This window comes from Delphinus delphis, chromosome 13 (assembly GCF_949987515.2).
Source record: "Delphinus delphis chromosome 13, mDelDel1.2, whole genome shotgun sequence".
Lineage (NCBI taxonomy): Eukaryota > Metazoa > Chordata > Mammalia > Artiodactyla > Delphinidae > Delphinus > Delphinus delphis.
This window is the reverse complement of record NC_082695.1, coordinates 25,980,214-25,999,270: the sequence shown is the minus strand read 5'-3', so window position 1 is coordinate 25,999,270 and position 19,057 is coordinate 25,980,214. Positions and strand designations below refer to the sequence as shown.

General features: G+C 45.8%; 1 protein-coding gene and 1 pseudogene across 3 annotated transcripts in view; one reads left to right on the top strand and one right to left on the bottom strand.

Moving 5' to 3' along the window:
* The window catches only part of PI4KA (phosphatidylinositol 4-kinase alpha), a 94,947-nt gene that overhangs the window by 474 nt on the left and 75,416 nt on the right, over positions 1-19,057 (top strand). The window lies entirely within an intron of this gene.
* Positions 9,633-10,108, bottom strand: LOC132436377 (WW domain binding protein 1-like; annotated as a pseudogene).

Here is a 19,057-nt window from a genome sequence, read left to right as displayed (position 1 = left end):
ACTCGCCCTGTCTTCTGTTTCTTGACTCTGGGGCGTTGCCGTTCTCGGGGAAGGGGCGCTTTTCCGCGCTTTGCCCTCAGTGGTGAAGGGCGGGTGAAGTAGCGTATTTGGAAGCGGTTTCTGAGACGCACATTTGCTGCGCATTGTTTTTCTCTGAGACTAGAGGGGGCGTTAGACCGGCTGAGAGAGGGTGTTTGAAGAAAAGAATTCAGGCCCCGGGGGTTCCTTATCTTGGGAGAAAGGTGAAAGGCAGCCTCAAGAGTGCCTGGGACGGTGGGAAAAACGCAGCTTTTAGAGTCGGAACGTCCCTGCACCGTCACTGTATGTCGTCTTGGACGTTCCTGTAACCCTCAGAGCTTCTGTGTCCTTATCTGTGAAATGAAGTGGTTCTTGAGCATTAAATGAGTTCAGGCAGAAAGTGCCTGGCCCAGAGTTAGACTCAGAGTAGGTGGACAGTAAAGGGCAGCTTTCCTCCCCTACCAGGGCGTGATGATGAGTGAGCACGAAGGGATGGGATTATTCTTCCCTACAGCTTCCTGGTGGATGGAAAGAACGTTGTCTGACAGCAGAAGAGCGCTTGGGAGTGGTTTTATGGCTCTGGTGAGGGAAGTGAAGCTAAAAGGCTGTTGCACACACCTTGGCAGAGTGACCTCGTCCTTCCTTGGCTTTGTAGGTTCTCAGACTTGCACAGTGAGCAGGTCTTGGGAGACTGATGCCAGCCTGACTTCTAGTTAAAGGAGGAGTACAATAGAATGGAAAGACTATGGGTTGTAGCCATAAGATCACCTGAATTTAAATCCTGTGTCATTCACTTACATTCGTGTGAGTCTGGGCAGGTCAGTTCACCAGTCTGATCCTCTGCTTTCCCCTGCAAAATACAAGGGCCATACTTGATACAAGTATTGCGAAGATTGACAGAATGACAGAATGAATAAAGGGAGGCAGGTGGGTGCCTAATGAACGATCACTGTTATTGCATGAGGCTGAGTGATGGACCACAGTGCTGTTTTATTGAATCAAATCCATGCCAGCTAGTCAGCACATTCTCTTCTTAGGAGGAGGACCAAAAGTTGTATCAGAAGTTTGCTTGCTGGACTTGGAGAAGAGGGTGCAGGGAATTGGATGATCTTAAACAGGGTCCTGTGGCTCTAGGAGTGGCAGCACCCTTCCTCACTCAGTAACTGAAAAATGCACCTTCAGCTCAACTCGCCTTCTTCAGTCTTCTTCACTAGTCACAAGAACATTCTGTAACTGCAGCATAGTTTTGTATCTTATGGTAATGCTTGGGTAATCAAGATTACACAATGTTTTACAATGAATTAAAGCAGCTTTTAGGTTGGGCTCCCTAATACCATTCAGTTTCATCGGCTCATTTACAAACCATAGCAGGAAAGAGTTAACAGAGCCCGGGCTGGTGTTTTTTTAAAAATTAAAACTAGGCGGGCTTCTCTGGTGGCGCAGTGGTTGAGAGTCCGCCTGCTGATGCAGGGGACACAGGTCCGTGCCCCGGTCAGGGAAGATCCCACATGCCGCGGAGCAGCTAGACCCGTGAGCCATGGCCGCTGAGGCTGCGCGTCTGGAGCCTGTGCTCCGCAACGGGAGAGGGCACAACAGTGACAGGCCCGCGTACCACAAAAGAAACAAAACAAAACAAAAAACTAGGTTATTATTGCCAGTGTCTTTCTTTCTTTTTTTAAAATTAATTAATTAATTGATTTATTAATTTATTTTTGGCTGCATAGGGTCTTCGTTGGTGTGTGCAGGCTTTCTCTGGTTGTGGCAAGCGGGGGCTACTCTTTGTTGCAGTGCACGGGCTTCTCATTGCGGTGGCTTCTCTTGTTGTGGAGCATGGGCTCTAGGCGCATGGGCTTCAGTAGTTCTGGCGTGTGGGCTCAGTAGTTGTGGTGCACGGGCTCAGTAGTTGTGGCGCACGGGCTCAGTAGTTGTGGTGCACGGGCTCTAGAGCACAGGCTCAGGAGTTGTGGCGCATGGGCTTAGTTGCTCCACGGCATATGGGATCTTCCTGGACCAGGGATCAAACCCGTGTCCTCTGCATTGACAGGTGGATTCTTAACCACTGCGCCACCAGGGAAGTCCCCGGGGCTGCTGTCTGCAAAAGGGCTTGCTCGCGAGGTTGGCCCTTGGCTGGCATCGGGAACTTTGTGCTTGAACCGTTCCTTCCATTCTCTAACTGATCAGGATGGTTCACTGTGTCTGACTCTGTGTAAGCAGCATGGTTTATGGTGAGCACCTGCTTTCCTTCTGGGAATCTGGAATTTTGATGGTTGCTAGGCAGGCAGTGCCTAAATGACCAGCCCCCAGTAAAAATCTTGACACAGACATCACTCTCGTGTTACTGCATTGCTTGCTGCTGTAAGGGGTGTGTGCTTGGGGTGCACCCTCACAGGAGGGAGAGACAAGAGAAAGCCCTTGCACAGCTTTCTCCAGACTCTCTACCTGTGTCTGTTTCTCTGGCTTGGATCCTTTCACTGTAATGAAATTTATCTGCAAGGACGACTATGTATGTGTGTGTGGTCCTGAGGACCCAAAACTACTTCTTTCTCAAGAGGAGGTTTCTGTAGGTGGCTGATTGCATCGGAAATATGTGAATTCCTCTTGTCCTCATCTACGATTTTGAGACTTGATTATACTTGGGCACTGTTACTATTTAGTCCTGTACTGTATGTCTGCTTGCTGCGCTCCCCTACTTTAAAACAGTTGATGAGAAGCCCTTAGCATTCCTAAGGGAAAGATTCTTGAGGTTCTTAAGAGTAAAAGAGTTTCTGAGTACCCACCTGGGAAAAGAAAGCTGGGGACTTAAGCAGGGAGATGAGTGTTGAAACCCCCCACCCATTTCTTTGTTTTCATTTCTCTTTCTCCTCCTTTTTTCCAGAGAAGACAGAGGACTGAGTGGGGCCTGATGCAGATAAGGTTGACCCAAGGAAGGCTGTTTTCTGAACTAGACCTGACACTTCAGCTCAGACATGGGAGCTCAGGCAGCCTGACATGCTTTCAGTGGCACTGGGACTCATTAATGACACAACTTACCCTATCTTTGTCCCTCGGCATGCCACAGTGGGTTTGACTTACTCCATTCACCCACCCTAACCCCAGGCCGTGAAGCCAAGCCTATCACTACTGAGTGCATTTTACTTGTCCTTAATTCCTTAATTTTTCTCTTTCATCCAGAAAACATTTATTGAGCACCTATTGTTAATTGGTATGCATTAGGCCAGGTAAATAAGAAACTCCTAATTTGATTGCTTAGGTGACCAGCAACAAGTCAGTTTTGCTGCAAGTCCCCCATGTGCTCTTGTGCCCCATGTCTGGTGACCAGATTCCTGCTGTGTTCAGGTAGCCAGACCCAAGGGCCCTGGGCATCTATTCTAGGATCCTTATCTGAGCTTTGACCTCTTCCTGTTAGGCTGCCTCTAAGACTGGAGTCCCAGCCCTGAGGCCCACCCCTGGGATTGCAGCCCACCTCTGAGGACACCCTCCGTGAGGCCCACTCAGGCCTCAGCCCTCTCCCTCTGGGGGAAAGAGAGGAGAAAAATTGAGAAGAGAGTCCTGCCTACACTGAATCCATCTCTGATTTCCATCTGCCTGCCCATCTTTTGCTCTACTTTCCTGGATCTTGCCTGTCTTGAGAATGTTGCTGAGCCGCCCCTGCCGAGCCTCCTCCTGGCTCTGCCTGGTCATACTCCTCTGTACCCTGGAAGTCAGGGGACCTGTTCCTGCCTCTTCTCACCTGGCCTGTGCCATACTAACGGACCCTGAGCCCAGGATGTGGAGAGTTCTAGGCAGAGCTGCAAAGCAGGCAGCATTCTGTGCCCTCCTGCTCCTCTTCCCACCCTCAGGAGGCTTTGATCAGACTCCTTCCCCATTTCTGAAAATACTCTCTCTTATTCAAGTTAGGGTGCCAGAACCTTGAGGTGTTTAGCTAACTATTGACCTGATGTTTAAAGGGCACTGCGGCGTTAGGGACAGGCTGGACCCTCCCTGGTGGACAGGTGTGCTTCAGGAGACGCGCTGGGTAACTCTTATAAGTAACTGGAGGAATATGTGGCCAGGTGCTTAGGACAGTGAGCTTTCTGGAGTTCATGTTTATCCAGTCTGTCCTTTAGAGTGGTCTACTGTGGAGTGAAAATCCTGGTATTGGCATTTTTTCAGCATCACGAAGCTGAAAATTTCCCATCCTGCTCCCATTCCTTTGTGAGGCCATGTTAAAAAACAAAACAAAACAAAACGAAAACACGGAGAGGAGAGAGAATAAGCTTCGGCAGAGGATATTCATGTTGCTAGAACCAGTGTTATTAAATCAACTCTAAAATATTTTAGGAAGAAATTGGAAGAAGAAAAATATCTTACCTGTAATCAAGCCACATTAACTGTATTAGTTTTCTGGGGCTGCTGTAACAAAGGGCCACCGTGGCTTAAACAACAGAAATGAATTTTCGCACAATTCTGAGGCTGGAAGGGCTTGATGAAGGTGTCAGCAGGGCAGGTTTCTCTACAAGCCTCTCTCTTTGGCATCTAGATGGCCGTCCTCTCCCCGTGTCTTCACATGGTCTCCCTCTGTGTCTGTGTCCTAATCTCCTCTTCTTAGAAGGACACCAGTCAGATTGGTAGGACTGGCCCTCCCTCATCACCTGATTTTAACTTAATTACCTCTTTCATGACCCTATGTCCAAATACAGTCATATTCTGAGGTACCTAGGCATTAGGACTTCAATATATGAATTTGTTGGAGGACACGATTCAGCCCATGACATTAACCCATCAGCACTGTCATTTCTTAAAGCTCTTTTTTAGTTTTTAACCATATATAGCTATGTTCACTTTATTGCTTTTTGCAAAAGTAGCCCATATTTATTACTTTGATAGTGGCATGTCATTTTTTGCGTTGACAGACCATACTTAAGCATTTCTCTGTTTAGACTTTCTAGTTTTTCCATGTAAAACAGCATGTTTGTATGCTTAGCATGTTGTCTTCTTCTGAATTACATCCTTGTGTTAAGTCATTGATGGGTCTTGATGTTTACTGCCCACCTGTTTCCAGAGGATTGTACTTAGTTGTGATAGCATCAGCAAGACACCTTGTGCATGTTTATAGCTTCACAAGGTTGGATTTTGCTGTATTTTTTCCTGGCAACTCAGTCAGCCTAAAAGGGTACCTTACTCTTTTGAGCCCAAGATAATGATATTGACCGTGGTTGGCTATTTATATCGTGAATTAAGCAAACAAACAGCTCCCAAGGCAGAATTGCTAGGATCGTGTGATGTTGCCGTGTTTTTGTTTTCCGTTATGTGGAAACTTGAATGTTCTGTGTTCTCTTCATGCTTGCAATCCTGCTGCTTGAGCACTGACTCCTGGCTGTGACCACTCTGGGTTTGCTAGGTGTGCACACAATCCTGACCCTCAACTAACTTACAAATTAGTAGCAGCAGTATTAGGTGCAGGGCTGGCCGGTGTCTGTCCAGAAAGGAGCTGGTGGTGAACTGTGTAGCTTTTCAATAAAAATACCCTGGGAGGATATTTAGCTGTTTTGTACTTTGCTGGGGTGGGAGTGGGAGGTGCAGATAATTTCTAATTTGGGCCCCAAACCTTTTCTCCATGGCTCTTAATAGGTTTGTGAAGAATGTAATAGAAGGTAGAAAAGTGAAAAGTGCTCCGAGAAAGCAAAAGTATTGGGAGGTTACCCTCAGTTGAGATTTTAAATAGGGATGGCTTAGAAGCCATGAGGATGGGCATTTGCAAGTACTAAGGGCATTGGCGAGGGAGGGTCATTTCAGATGGAGAGAACAGAGGGCACAGCACAGAGGAGAATGAGAAACAGCAGGTGATAGTGTTTGGCGGAACAGGATGTGTTTAAAGAGAAGAGTGGAGATGAGGCTGGAGAAGAAAGCAGGTGACCTTGTTTACGTTCCTAGAGTCAGCGTCTGCATCTAATTGATGAGACAAGGAAGATCCCGTGGATGTTTCAGGGCCTGAGGCTGGTGTGCCTTAGGAAACTGATTATAGCTGTGTTGTTTGTTTCAGTGCCCTAGGGAGAATCAGGAGTGGTGTGTCATTAGCCGTCTGCTCCCCCAGAGGGCAGAGATGTTCTATTTCTGACTCCTCACTGTGGATTCTTTTTTTCTGTCAGTGTTTGCAGTTTGCATCCAGTGAAAATGTGGTTGCTTCCAGTCCCTTCCACCAGCAGCTGTTCCCATCATGGATTTTAGTTGCTGAAATGTTTCTGTGTACTTATTTTCCTGGTTTCTTATTTATATATTTTTGTATTTGCTTCTCTCATGAAAAAAGCTTGGCCTTTTGTGAACATTGCCAAGCCAGCCAGAGCCCTACTTTCATTTGTGTGAAAACCTGATGCGTAAATACAGGTTTGAGGCAAAACCCCTCAGGTCTCCCTTGCATTTATTCGTTGAGTCTGAGAGGCTCTGTCTTTGCTGTGGAAGCCATTCTCTTCTGAATGTTTCTGTTTAGAGCTGGTCTGGAAGCCGGGATTCAGGACAGCCAAGGGTACACCATTATGAAAGCAAAAGATGGTGACCTCATCCACCCATTCATTCATGCACTAAGTCTTTGAGTGCCTGCTGATTGCCAGGCACTGTGCTGGGCCCTGGATGGGCGCCTTGGAGGGACAAATAAATAGACATGATCTTGCTGTCATGGCGTTTACCATGGAGGGAGACAAACAGCCTTAAACAAAGAACTACAAGTAAATATGATTTAAAATGGTAACAAGTGCCATGAAGCAAAAGTAAATGGTATAGTAATTTTTTTTCGGGGATCGACTTTACTTGGGCTTCTCACAGTGGTTAGAGCCACTCCGTCTTCAGAACAATCACAGCACAGGAAATGCGTCACTGAGGCTGCCCAGAAAAGTCTGACCAGCTGAATCTTATTGCTTAAAATACACATATTCACAATAACTGATAAAGGGTGATGTGCCTCACACAGGAATGTGTATTTGCAAATCTTCCAAATGTAGCACCAAACCCTCGACCAACCCCTTTCTTCTAGTTCACCTGGAACATCAGACTCCCTCAAATCTTTCTGGCTCCCTCACAAGTCCTTCAGCTCCCTACTTCCATCTTTCGTCATGCAGGGCAGCCTCATGTAGCAGGGGCCAGACTGTGAGGCTGGACTCGAGCCCAGCTCCACCCACTGTGTTTTCTTCTTTTCGTGCCTTTCGGGTTGGATGCTGCAGTGAACCCAGCATTAAACACATGGACTAGTTCCCTACTCTGACTGGAGAAGGAATCCTGAGCGCCAGAATCCATCCCTTCAACCAGTTAACTCAAGCAGGATTCATTGTGGTAAAACTTGATCTTGAGACACTTCAGTGAGTTGTTTGGGATAAAAACAAAAAACAAAACAAAAAAAGGTGGCAGGAAAAGCATCTGAGAGCTGCTGGCACACTCCTGCCCACTCTCGCCACACACCAGCCACGCGCTGGACCTCAGCAGAGGGAGGTAAGCCCTACAGCACTGTGGTGGCCACCAAACCCTCCTAGCAATTCTGGGCAGGGCTGACGTCTGGGCCACAGCCAGTCCGAGCTTGACACTGAAGATCTAGTCCAGCTTCTGTCTGAGGTTCCACCTTGGCCTTCTGTCCCAAGCGGTTGTGGACACCCCCGGGGGCTGACGCCGAGGGCCAGGAGCAGCTGAGGGAGGCAGACAGGCTCAGAGCACGTTTCCGTTTACAGGGAGCAGAACACAGGCCTCTGAGGGTCCATGGAGCAATGTGCAAATTTCAGTGATGGGTAGAGTAAAACCTCTACTTGGAGCACAGCATCTCTGGCAAACGTGGGGACTGCCGCCGACAGTGCTGCTGAGTACACCCAAGTGCACAGCCATTTGCTCAGTAAACAGTAAATGCGTAAAATAAATTACCTTGAGAGGGCTGCGCCTGCTCCAAACATGTGGGTAATGTGAGCAGTGTCGCTGCTGTTCAAAGTGTATTCACAGGAAAGCAGGGCTGGGGGCTCACACACAACAGACAGACACACACAGGTTATCCAGGAAGTCACTGTATACGGACTGCACTTTGTTCAACATAGATTTTGGTTTTGTGGACTCCAAACTCAGACACTCATTCATCTCACAGCCTTGGATTTGTCTATTTTGTGTGTGTGTGTGTGTGTGTGTGTGTGTGTATATACATATATACACATACACATATATATGTGTGTATTCATATATATACTTTCCTTTCTTACCATAATATCAATGCCTAGTCTGAATGTCATCGTTCAAGAGTGGGGGAAGAACCAAACTCTTCATATGAACAGGGCTGGACGGGGAATGTTAGTTTCGGCAGTTTGCTTTTTCCATTCAGATTATTCCTGTCAGAGCTCAACTGGTTTTTGAAGCCAGACTACAGTGATAAGGATCCTGTGGTCCTTCAGGATGGCTGCCTTCACCCTCCTACCTGGGCCACTTAGACACTTGACATAGGCTACAAAAATTAGTTATCCCATTCAAGGAGGGGCGGAGCAGGGAAAGGGCAAGAAAACCACAGATAACCAAGGCATTTTTTCCAAATGGTCAGTTTGAAAAAACAAACAAATAAATAAAACAACTTATTCAGAATCAAGAGAAAATACTGTGTGAGTCAGGCTGCGGGACTGCCCTTTCTCAGGACCCACAGCCTCCTCATTTGTTCGTAGAGAACAGTGAGACGTGAAGGCCGGCAGATGTGTGCTTGGGGTGGGGGAGGGTACTGATCACCTGTGGGCACAGATCAAAGGGCAGAGATGCAGAAAGCTACACCTCTATCTGCTGCCACAGCACAGGGCCTCCTGCTCACCCACAGAAGTTCCAAAGATAGCCCCCACTCAAGCCTGCACACAAAACATCTTCTGGCTCAACTGTAGCCAGGACTTTTTGAAGGCCAAGTTGGAAAAAAGCCACAAATTTTCCTTTTCCAAAACAGAATTCTTGCCTGCCCATTGGTCAAGTTCTTATTTTCAGCTCGCTTTTTTTTTTTTTTTGTTAAAGAGAAAAACCAAAGAGAAGGCAGGTGTAATATTCCACACTTGAATCAATCCGCAGCCAGCCAGAACCTGCTGGGAAGGGACCCCTCCAGGATGCATCGTGCCACCTCCATCTCGTCACCTGGAATTTGAGAGCACAAGCCCTTTACCAACCCACCATGCAACCGCCGGTCAGCTCTCATCCACCCACAGGAGGATCCCAGTTACCGCTCCGGAGACACTGGCAGCAAGGGGCAACAATCCCCGGATCTCTGGGGGCTTCACCCAGGGCTGAGACCTGCCACCTCTCTTGGACTGAGATGCGGCAAGGTTCTCGTAAACTCACACCAGAACATGAATCCACTCCATCACCAAGAGTCACCTCAGGGCACAGTCTCATCCCCTCCTTGGGGGCTTCTGAAACACACATATCTCTGACCCAAGCAGGTAGTGAGACCTGATGTAAAGGGGGACAGGGTGGGGTATGAGGAATGAGTCACAGGACAACTTCTTGGCCCTCCATGACACTGTTTCTGTGGGGGGCGAGGCACCCACACCCCAAACTACCTGGAGATGCAGGAAAATGCAGGAGCAGAGGGGGAAAAAAAAAAAACAAGGAACACAGTCACTTAATGCTTCTCTCATGGTTCTCCGCTACCCTGGTTGCGTCGCCAAGTTCTCGGGTGCAGCCAGGGCCTGCTCTAGCTGGGGGAGCTGCTGCTCGTTGATGGTATTCAGCAGCAGGCAGTCAGGCAGCCGCGGCGGGTGGGGGTGCCCAGCTGGGCCTGCTCCTCCGAGGGCTGGCAGAGCCCTTCCTCCTCGTCGCCAGGGGGCAGCACATGGCAGCTGTGGCAGAAGTCTAGGGGCATGGCCAGAGCATCGTCGATGAGCACATTGAACTCTTTGAGGTCGTCATCGTGGTGGCCCCAGTTGCACACACACACCTCGATGCCTGAGTCACCTGTGAAGCCATGATGTCTGCCGGGTGTCTTGTCTTTGCTGTCAGGGAGGGCGCTGCCCTGCTCGGAGCTATACTCTTTCAGCAGCTCCTCCTTACATTCGGAATCTTTGTCCAGGAAGGTCCCAAGGTCCACCTCCCCCAGGCCGGCCACAGAGCTGCTGGACTCCATCCCAGGGGCTTTGGTGGCTGCTGGGTCTGCTGGCATGTTGGAGGGCTCAGGGTCAGCGATGCTCGTGGGTCACGTGCTGCTTCTGCTGGGCCTGACAAGGGGCTGCTCTGAGCCTCCTGGGAGCCCCTGGTGGGATTGGCGCCTGCGGAGCTGCCGCCTGTAGGGCCACACTGCTGCCCACAATTACTCAGCACTGCCATTTTATTTCAGGTTTTTACCAAACTATTTACTACCTCCTTATGAGGAAGTGGTGAACCGACCTCCAACTCCTCCCCCACCATACAGTGCCTTCCAGCTCCAGCAGCAGCAGGTCAGGATGAATGATGGTCCACACGAGCCAGAACCGCCAGAGTTCATAGTAGTAGTTGCAGCACTGAGACTGTTAACAGCAGCGTCCTGTGTCACAGATGTAGCTAGCTTTGATTGTTAGTACCCACGCAGGTTTCTTTATCCTGCGGGGGTTCAGCCCTGGCTGGCAGGGGGCTGGGCAGCGCCTGGAGGAGCAGGTGCGCCATGCCACCCAGGAACCTTCTCCTCTCCATCCCCCTCCCGCTCCTCCACCACCAGCTGCCACCTCCTTCCTCCTCCGCCCTCTCCTTCTCTTCCCTCTAAATGGTATAATTGATTTACAGTGCACACCTGAAACATTGTAAATCAATTATACTTCAATTTAAAAAGTAAATGATGTTGGTGAATTTTATCTCAATTTAATAAAAAGGTAAATGGTATAAGGAGAGATAAAATGGGCTCCCAGTTTATAGGGGGACCAGGGAAGACTTTATTTTTTTATTTTTAAAAAATATTTACTTATTTATTTATTTTTGGCTGCATCGGGTCTTAGTTGTGGCACATGGGCTCTTCACTGCAGCACACTGACTTCTCTATCTCTAGTTGTGGCGTGCAGGTTTTCTCTAGTTGAGGCGCTTGGGCTTAGTTGCCCCTCAGCATGTGGGATCTTAGTTCGCCAACCAGGGATTGAACGCGTGTCCCCTGCACTGGAAGGCGGATTCTTTACCACTGGACCACCAGAGAAGTCCCTTAAGGAAGATTTTAAACAGAGCTGAAGGAGGTAGCTGATGAAGTGTGTACAAAGGAATTCTCCTAGCAGAGGATACAGCTTGTGCAAAGGGCGAGACGTAGGAACATTTTTGACTCATTTGATGACCTTAGAGTAGGCTATAGTGGTTATAGCTTGGGGGTGGGGGTGGGGTGGGCAGGACGTGAGCACCCAGGACAGGTAGTGGAAATGATGGTTGACTTTATCTTAAGAGCAGTTTAACAGTTTAATAGCCTGTAGGGGATTGGTGAAGAATTTAAAATACTAATAGTAAGTAAAATAAAATATCACGATTAGCCTGTAGATGGGAATATTTGAGACCAGTTTAAATAGATTTGTGAAAATTACATTTAGTATGAATATTAAATATTGTGGGTTTTTTTTTTTGTTTTTTTTTTGGCGGTACGCAGGCCTCTCACTGTTGTGGCCTCTCCTGTTGTGGAGCACAGGCTCTGGACGCACAGGCTCAATGGCCATGGCTCATGGGCCTAGCTGCTCTGCAGCATGTGGGATCTTCCCAGACCGGGGCACGAACCCGTGTCCCCTGGATTAGCAGGCGGACTCTCAACCACTGCGCCACCAGGGAAGCCCTAAATATTGTTGTTTTAGATGTCTTTTCTCACTTAGGAAAATTGTCTGTTAGATCTTTTGGGGGGACTTATATAACTATGGGATCATAGGATATTGGACCTTTTTTCTTTTCTGTTGATAATATAAGCCTTTAAAGATATAAATTTCCCTCTAAGTGCTGCTTTAACAGCATTCCACAAATTTTAATATGTTGTGTTTTCTTTTTCTTTATGTTCAAAATATTTTCTAATTTCCCATAGGATTTCTTCTTTGACTCAGAGGTATTTAGAAGTATGTTGTTTAATTTCCAAAATATTGGGGAGTTTTATAGATGTTTTTCTGATATTGATTTCTAGGTTAATTCTGTTGCAGTCAGAAAACATACTTTGTTTGATTTCAGTTCTTTTAAATTTATTGACTTGCTTTAAGAATCAGCATAAGTAAGATATATCTTGGTGAATTTTCCAATTGTGCAAGAAAAGAATGTGTATTCTGCTTTTGTTGGGTGGAGTCTCCTATAAATATCTGTAAGGTCAGGTAGGTTTTTTAAGTCTTCAGTATCTTTACTGATTTTCTGTTTGTTCTATTGATTACTGAGAGAGGATTGTTGAGGTCTCCAACCATGATTGTGGATCTGTCGATTTCTCCTTTGAGTTTTGTTAGTTTTTGCTTCATGTATTTTGAAACTTGATTCTTGGGCTCATACACATTTATGATTGTTATATCCTTGTCATCAGTTGACCTCTTTATAATCATGAATAGTAATATTCCTTGTTCTGAAATATACTTTGTTATTAATACAGCCACTCCAGCTTTCTTGTTAGTGGTGTTTGCATAGTATATCTTTCTCCATCCTTTTGCTTTTAGCTTCTGCCTTTACATTTAAAGTGATTTTCCTGTTGACAGCATGTAGCATGCTTTTCCAGTCTGAAAATCACTTCCTTGTAGTTGGAGTTTTTAGACCATTTACATTTAATGTAATTATTAATATGATTGTTAAATCTACCATCTTGATATTTGTTTTCTGTCTGTCTCATCTGGTTTTTGTTCTCTTTTTCTTTTCTTACTTTCCTTTGGATTAATTCAGCATTTTTTGGTATTCCATTTTATCTCCACTTTTTTTGTTTGTTTGTTTTGTTTTTGTTTTTTGCGGTATGCGGGCCTCTCACTATTGTGACCTCTCCCGTTGCGGAGTGCAGGCTCAGCGGCCATGGCTCACGGGCCCAGCTGCTCCGCAGCATGTGGGATCTTACCGGACCGGGGCACAGACCCATGTCCCCTGCATCGGCAGGCGGACTCTCATCCACTGCGCCACCAGGGAAGCCCTATCTCCACTTTTGGATTATTAGCTATAGATCTCCCTTTTTAAGTGGTTGTTCTAGGATTGAAATATGCATCTCTTTAATTTATCATAGTCTACCTTCAAATAACATTATACCACTTCACTTATAGTGTAATAACCTTATAATTGTAATTCGATCTGACCCCATTTTTTTGCGATTGCTGTCATAGATTTTTACTTCTATGTTATAAACTCCACAATACATTATTATAATTTATTTAAATAATCATAAAATATGAAAAATATGCATATTCATATATACAGTATTTTCAGTTCTCTTCATTTCTTTATGTAGATTGATGTTTACACTTTATTTTTTTTTTTTGGTGGGGGGGACACCATGAGGCATGTGGGATCTTATTTACCCGGCCAGGGATTGAAGCCACACCCCCTGCAGTGGAAGTGTGAAGTCTTAACTACTGGACCACCTGGGAAGTCCCCCTTACTTTATTAGTTTTAACATTTCTTATAGTACAGGTCTGCAAGTGTGATTAATTCTCTCAGCTTTGTCCTATTTGAAAAAGTTTTTTTTCCAGCTTCATTTCTGCTGACTATAGAATTCTAGGGTGGCAGCTGTTTTTATTTTAGCACTGGTCTATATATCTGTCCTTACCCTAGCACACTGTCTTGATTACTGTCACTTTGTAGTAAGTTTTGAAATTGGGACGAGTGAGTCCCCAAACTTTGCTCTTCCTTTTCAAGATAGCCTTGTCTGTTGTGGGTCTCTTGAATTTCCCTGTGAATTTTAGGATCAGCTTATCAATTTCTGCAAAGAAGTCACCTGGGGTTATAATAGGGATTGTGTTGAATCTGTAGGTCAATTCGGAGTATAATTGCCATCTTAATATTAATTCTTATCATCCATGATCATGGGATATCTTTCCATTTATTTAGGTCTTTACTTTCAGTGAGGTTTTGTAGTTTCTAGAATGTAAGTTTTGCACTTCCTTTGTTAAATTTATGCCTAAGTATTTTGTTCTTTTGATGTATTGTAAATGGAATTAATTCACGACGTAAAAGTCACCATGGAATAATTTCTTAATATCATCTTCAGTCTGTTCATTGGTACTGTATAGAAATGCTGTTGATTTTTCCCGCATTTCCTTTATTGTGGTAAAATACACATAATTTAGAATTTGCCATCTTAATCACTTTTAAGTGTACAGATCAGTGATATTAAATACATTCATAGGGACTTCCCTGGTGGCGCAGTGGTTAAGAATCCACCTGCCAGTGCAGGGGACACGGGTTCGATCCCTGCTCTAGGAAGATCCCACATGCCATGGAGCAACTAAGCCCCTGTGCCACAACTACTGAGCCTGTGTGCCACAACTACTGACGCTCGCATGCCTAGAGCCCATGCTCACAATAAGAGAAGCCACTGCAATGAGAAGCCCGCGCATCACAATGAAGAGTAGCCCCTGCTCACCGCAGTTAGAGAAAGCCCACGCACAGCAACAAAGACTCAACGCAGCCATAAATAAATAAATTTATTTTAAAATAAATAAATACATTCATAGTGTTTTACTGCAATCACCATCCATCTCTAGAACTCTTTTCATCTTGTAAAACTGAAAGTCTGATTACAGTTGATTTTTCTATATTGATCTTGTATCCTGCAACTTTGCTGAACTTATTTATTAGGTCTAATTTTTTTTATTGGATTCTTTAGATCAGCGGTCCCCAACTTTTTGGCATCAGGAGCCAGTTTCTTGGAAGACAACTTTTCCACAGACTGGTGTGGGGGAAGGGTATGGTTTCCGGATGATTCAAGTGTATTGTTTATTGTGCATTTTATTTCTATTATTATTACATTGTAATATATAGTGAAATAATTATACAACTCACCATAATGCAGAATCAGTGGGAGCCCTGAGCTTGTTTTCACTTGCCACTCACTGATAGGGTCTTGATATGAATCTGCGAGCAATTGATTTATTATGGTCTCTGTGCAGTCAAACCTCTCTGCTAATGATAATCTGTATTTGCAGCCGCTCCCCAGCACTAGCATCTCCGCCTCAGCTCCACCTCAGATCATCAGGCATTAGATTCTAATAAGGAGCATGCAAGCTAGATCCCTCGCATGTGCAGATCACAGTGGGGTTTGCGCTCCTATGAGAATCTAATGCCGCCACTGATCTGATAGGAGGCGGTGCTCAGGTGGTAATGCAAGTGATGGGGAGCGGCTGTGAATACAGATGAAGCTTCGCTTGCTCCCCTGCCACTCACCTGCTGCTGTGCCACCCGGTTCTGAACTGGCCATGGACTGGTACTGGTCCATGGCCTGGGGATGGGTTACCTCTCCTTTAGCTCATGTCATCTGCAAATAGAGATAGTTTTTCTTTTTTCTTTCCAATCTGGATGGCTTTTATTTCATTCTCTTGTCTAATTGCCCTGACCAGACCCTCCAGCACAACACTGGGTAGAAGTGTTGAGAGTGAACATCCTTATCTTGTTCCTGATCTTGGGGGGGTATGCTTTCCATCTTTTACTATGTAAAATGTTGGCTGTGGGTTTTTCATAGATAATCTTTATCAGATTGAGGAAGTTCCTAGTTGAGTGTTTGCTTTTTTCTTTTTTTGGCCTGGGAGCATACAGGATCTTAGTTCCCCAACCGAGGATCGAACCCGTGCCCCCTGCCATGGAAGTGTGGAGTCTTAACCACTGGACCACCAGGGAAGTCCCTGTTGAGTGTTTTTATCATGAAGGGTGTTGAATTTTTTCACATGCTTTTTCTCCATCTATTGCAGAGCTGGTTTTTAAACTTTGTTAGGGCAGGTCTGAAATAGCTTTTGCGACAGGGGTAGTTTAGCCCCACTGCTGAGGTGTGGCCCTTCGAGTTCTCCACTGAATGCTTTGCGGGTTTTTCGCTCTGGCTGGGAGTAACTGAGACTCCTCTCAGCTCTGTGGGAACCCAGGAACCATTCATCTCACAGTTCCTTGGTTGTTTTTTGCCCAACATTGTGGAGTATTACCCTATCCTGGTCTGTCTTAGTATATTCATCAAAGACTCAGGGGAACTCTTGCAGATTTGTGGAGCTTTTTTTCTGTTGAGCTCTCTCTTCTCCAGAATTCCCAGCTGCTTTTAGACTTCCAGTACTCCCATTTCTGTCTCCTCAGCTTAGTGAGACCACCATGATCTGCTTGGGATGCCCTTCCCTGTTTTGTGGTCCAGGATACATCTTCTGGCAGAAAATCAGGGCAGCTGTAGGGCTCACCTTGTTTCCTCTCCCCTAAGCTTTTCAGTCCTGTGCTGCTTTTCCAGTGTACGAAACCAGTGGTTTCATGTATTTGTCCATTTTTCTGTTGTTTTTTGGCAGGAAGGTAAATCCAGATCCTGCTGTTCTCTCATGGCTGCAGGTGGAAGTTCTTGGCTCACCGGATTTTATTGCTAGAGCAGACATTGCAAAAATCTATCTGTTCATCCTTTTATACCTGGGAAAGCTGAGGCTTGAGGGTCATGATTTGTCAGTTTGCCAAAATTGGCATAGTTTTAAGACATAAGCATCATGTCACAATCACCTTTGTCTATTATGCTCGCTCTGAGTCACTTAGAAAATGTTGACTTATGTTCACTGTTCTCTAAGGGGGCAGGGCGTAGGAGAATGAGAATTAAAAAACAGATTTAACAACAACAAAATACCACTAATACTTAAAGCATAATCTTCAGTTCTCAGGGACTTTTGTTTCTCCAGGAAGAGTATTCCCAGAGGTTTCAGATAACAAAAGTTGCATACTTAAAAGTTTAATTGGCCAGCTTGTAACGCTATTATTGTAGCTTTATTTTGACCTACATACCTGACCTACACCCACTCTCATGTTGAGTTCTCATCTGTGGTATTCTGCCCACTCATCCAGACTTGTGAGGGCATCTTATTTTCTCTAACTTGGTTCGGCATTTCCTTACTTTGGCAGTAGATTCACCTCAAGGCATCTCTCTTAACAAGCCTTGGGTTAAAGTACTGTCAGGTCTTCTCAAAGTCTAAGGAAGTTACCTCTGTTGCCTCCTGTGGTCTGTTCCTTACTGGCCTCCTCAGAGTGGCGTGCAGAGCCAACTCCTCTGGATCCTTTTCATAAATGGGAGCAACCCCAGCCATCTCTTTCAGATTTTGAGCTTAGTGACCTTTTATAATGACAGGCTCTTCCCCCCCCTCACCCCAAAGAAACCAAATTACTTGTTAATTTGTTGTAAACTTCTGAAGAAAATTATTCAATGTTATTTTTTCATTTTTTCTTCATTATAGCGTTGAAGCTTTATTCTGCATTAGAACTTTGACCTCTCTGTGCCTCACTTTTGTAAGCCGTAGAATGGGGATAGTTAATGGGGCTGTGGTGGGCACATGACCAGGGGGACACAGTCCCGTCTGCAGGGGACGGAAGGTAAGTACACAGGGGCTCCAAGGTAAGACATGAGAAGGGCAGGCATCCCAGCCCAGGGTTCTTGGTGGGCTCCTGAGAGGTGTGAGGGGATAGACCTGATGTCCAGAGCAGCTTGACAAGCAGGAGGGGGGGGGGGCTGCGTCTTAGAACGATGGGAGGATTTTGTGGGGAGACGAGGCAGGTTGAGAAATGTTGCAGACAGTGGAGACCCTGGAAGCGGCCTGGCAGAGGTCCAGGCTGGGTGTCGGTATGTGGGAGGACCTCCCTTGCCAGGCTGCACATGTGCATGGAGTTTGTATCGGAGTTGGGGGCCAGTGGGGGTGCATGAGCGGGGGGACAGAAGTCAGAGGGTCTAGGGAAGTGCCTGCTGCCTGAGATCATACTTAACCCGTCAGGGCCAAGTTGCCCAACCTGTGAAGCAGGATGGCACACGATCTCCTGAAAGTGGACGCTTGGCAGCCGAGGCCGCGCCCTCCCCCGGCCTCTGCCTGGGACCCTGCCTGTGATTGGGGGTCGTCAGTGGGCCTCGGGCCTGGGGCCGAGTGTCCTCTCGGTGTGGGGGTTGGGCCTGTGTGTGCTGCGTGTTTCCTTAGAGAAATTTTACCAAGGAAAGCTCAATGTCACAATCCAGTATTTCCGTGATTTTTTTGCTAATGAAGTAATTTAATCAATTTGGTTTTCATTTACACAGAGCTGTGGAGCATTTTCAAGGCTGCTTTGTGAGATTGAGCTTGACGTGCCTGGGCCTCCTGTCCCAGGTGGCACCGGCCTGGGTCCCCACCCAGCCATCCCTCTCTCTGCAGCCACGTGCCTGCGTCAGGGCCAGATAGCTGCATCGCCTGCTTTTTAAAAACCTTCCTACGTAGATTGAGACTCTTGGGGAAATTATAGTTAAGTAGCAGTTGTTTTGCTGATGTTAAGATGTTAGAATTAAAGAAGTTGTAGTAGGACTGTTGTATGTAGAAAACATCTTCTTCGTTTAGTTGACCTAGATTTTCTTCCGGTTTTATGTTACTTCTTTGTTCTTGGATTACCCAGATTCTATCCATTGAAATATTATACACTCTTATTTTCTGAGCTCTAAGAGTATAAGTATTATTGTCCTTTTAGAAATAAGATTTGCATTAGTGGCAAAATTGTTCCTACTATTTAAAATTTTTTTTCTGATTCTGCAGTTAACAGTATTCCTTACAGAAAATACAGAAAAGAGTAAAGAAGGAAATAAATATTGCCTGTAACCTGATTAATTTTTATATCTTTCTTGATAGGCAGTCCAGGTTTTGAGTTTTGTTTACAATTCTGTGACCAACTGTATAAGTTTCCTATTGCTATTGTAACAAATGCCACAACCTTAGTGGCTTAGAACAGTGCAAATTTATTGTTTTATAGTTGTTTAGAAGTCTCACTGGGCTAAAATCAAATAAGAGGACTTGTCAGCACCATTTGTCACACTTAGTTCATGCTAACTACCTGGTAACTGGAGTGATGGACTGTGTTAGTTGATTGGCTTTATCCTCCCACCTTTATGACAGGAGGTGGTTTTGCAACTTGGAGTCTGAAGCCCATGGAAGTTAGGCTCCTGTCCTCCCCAGAGATGGGG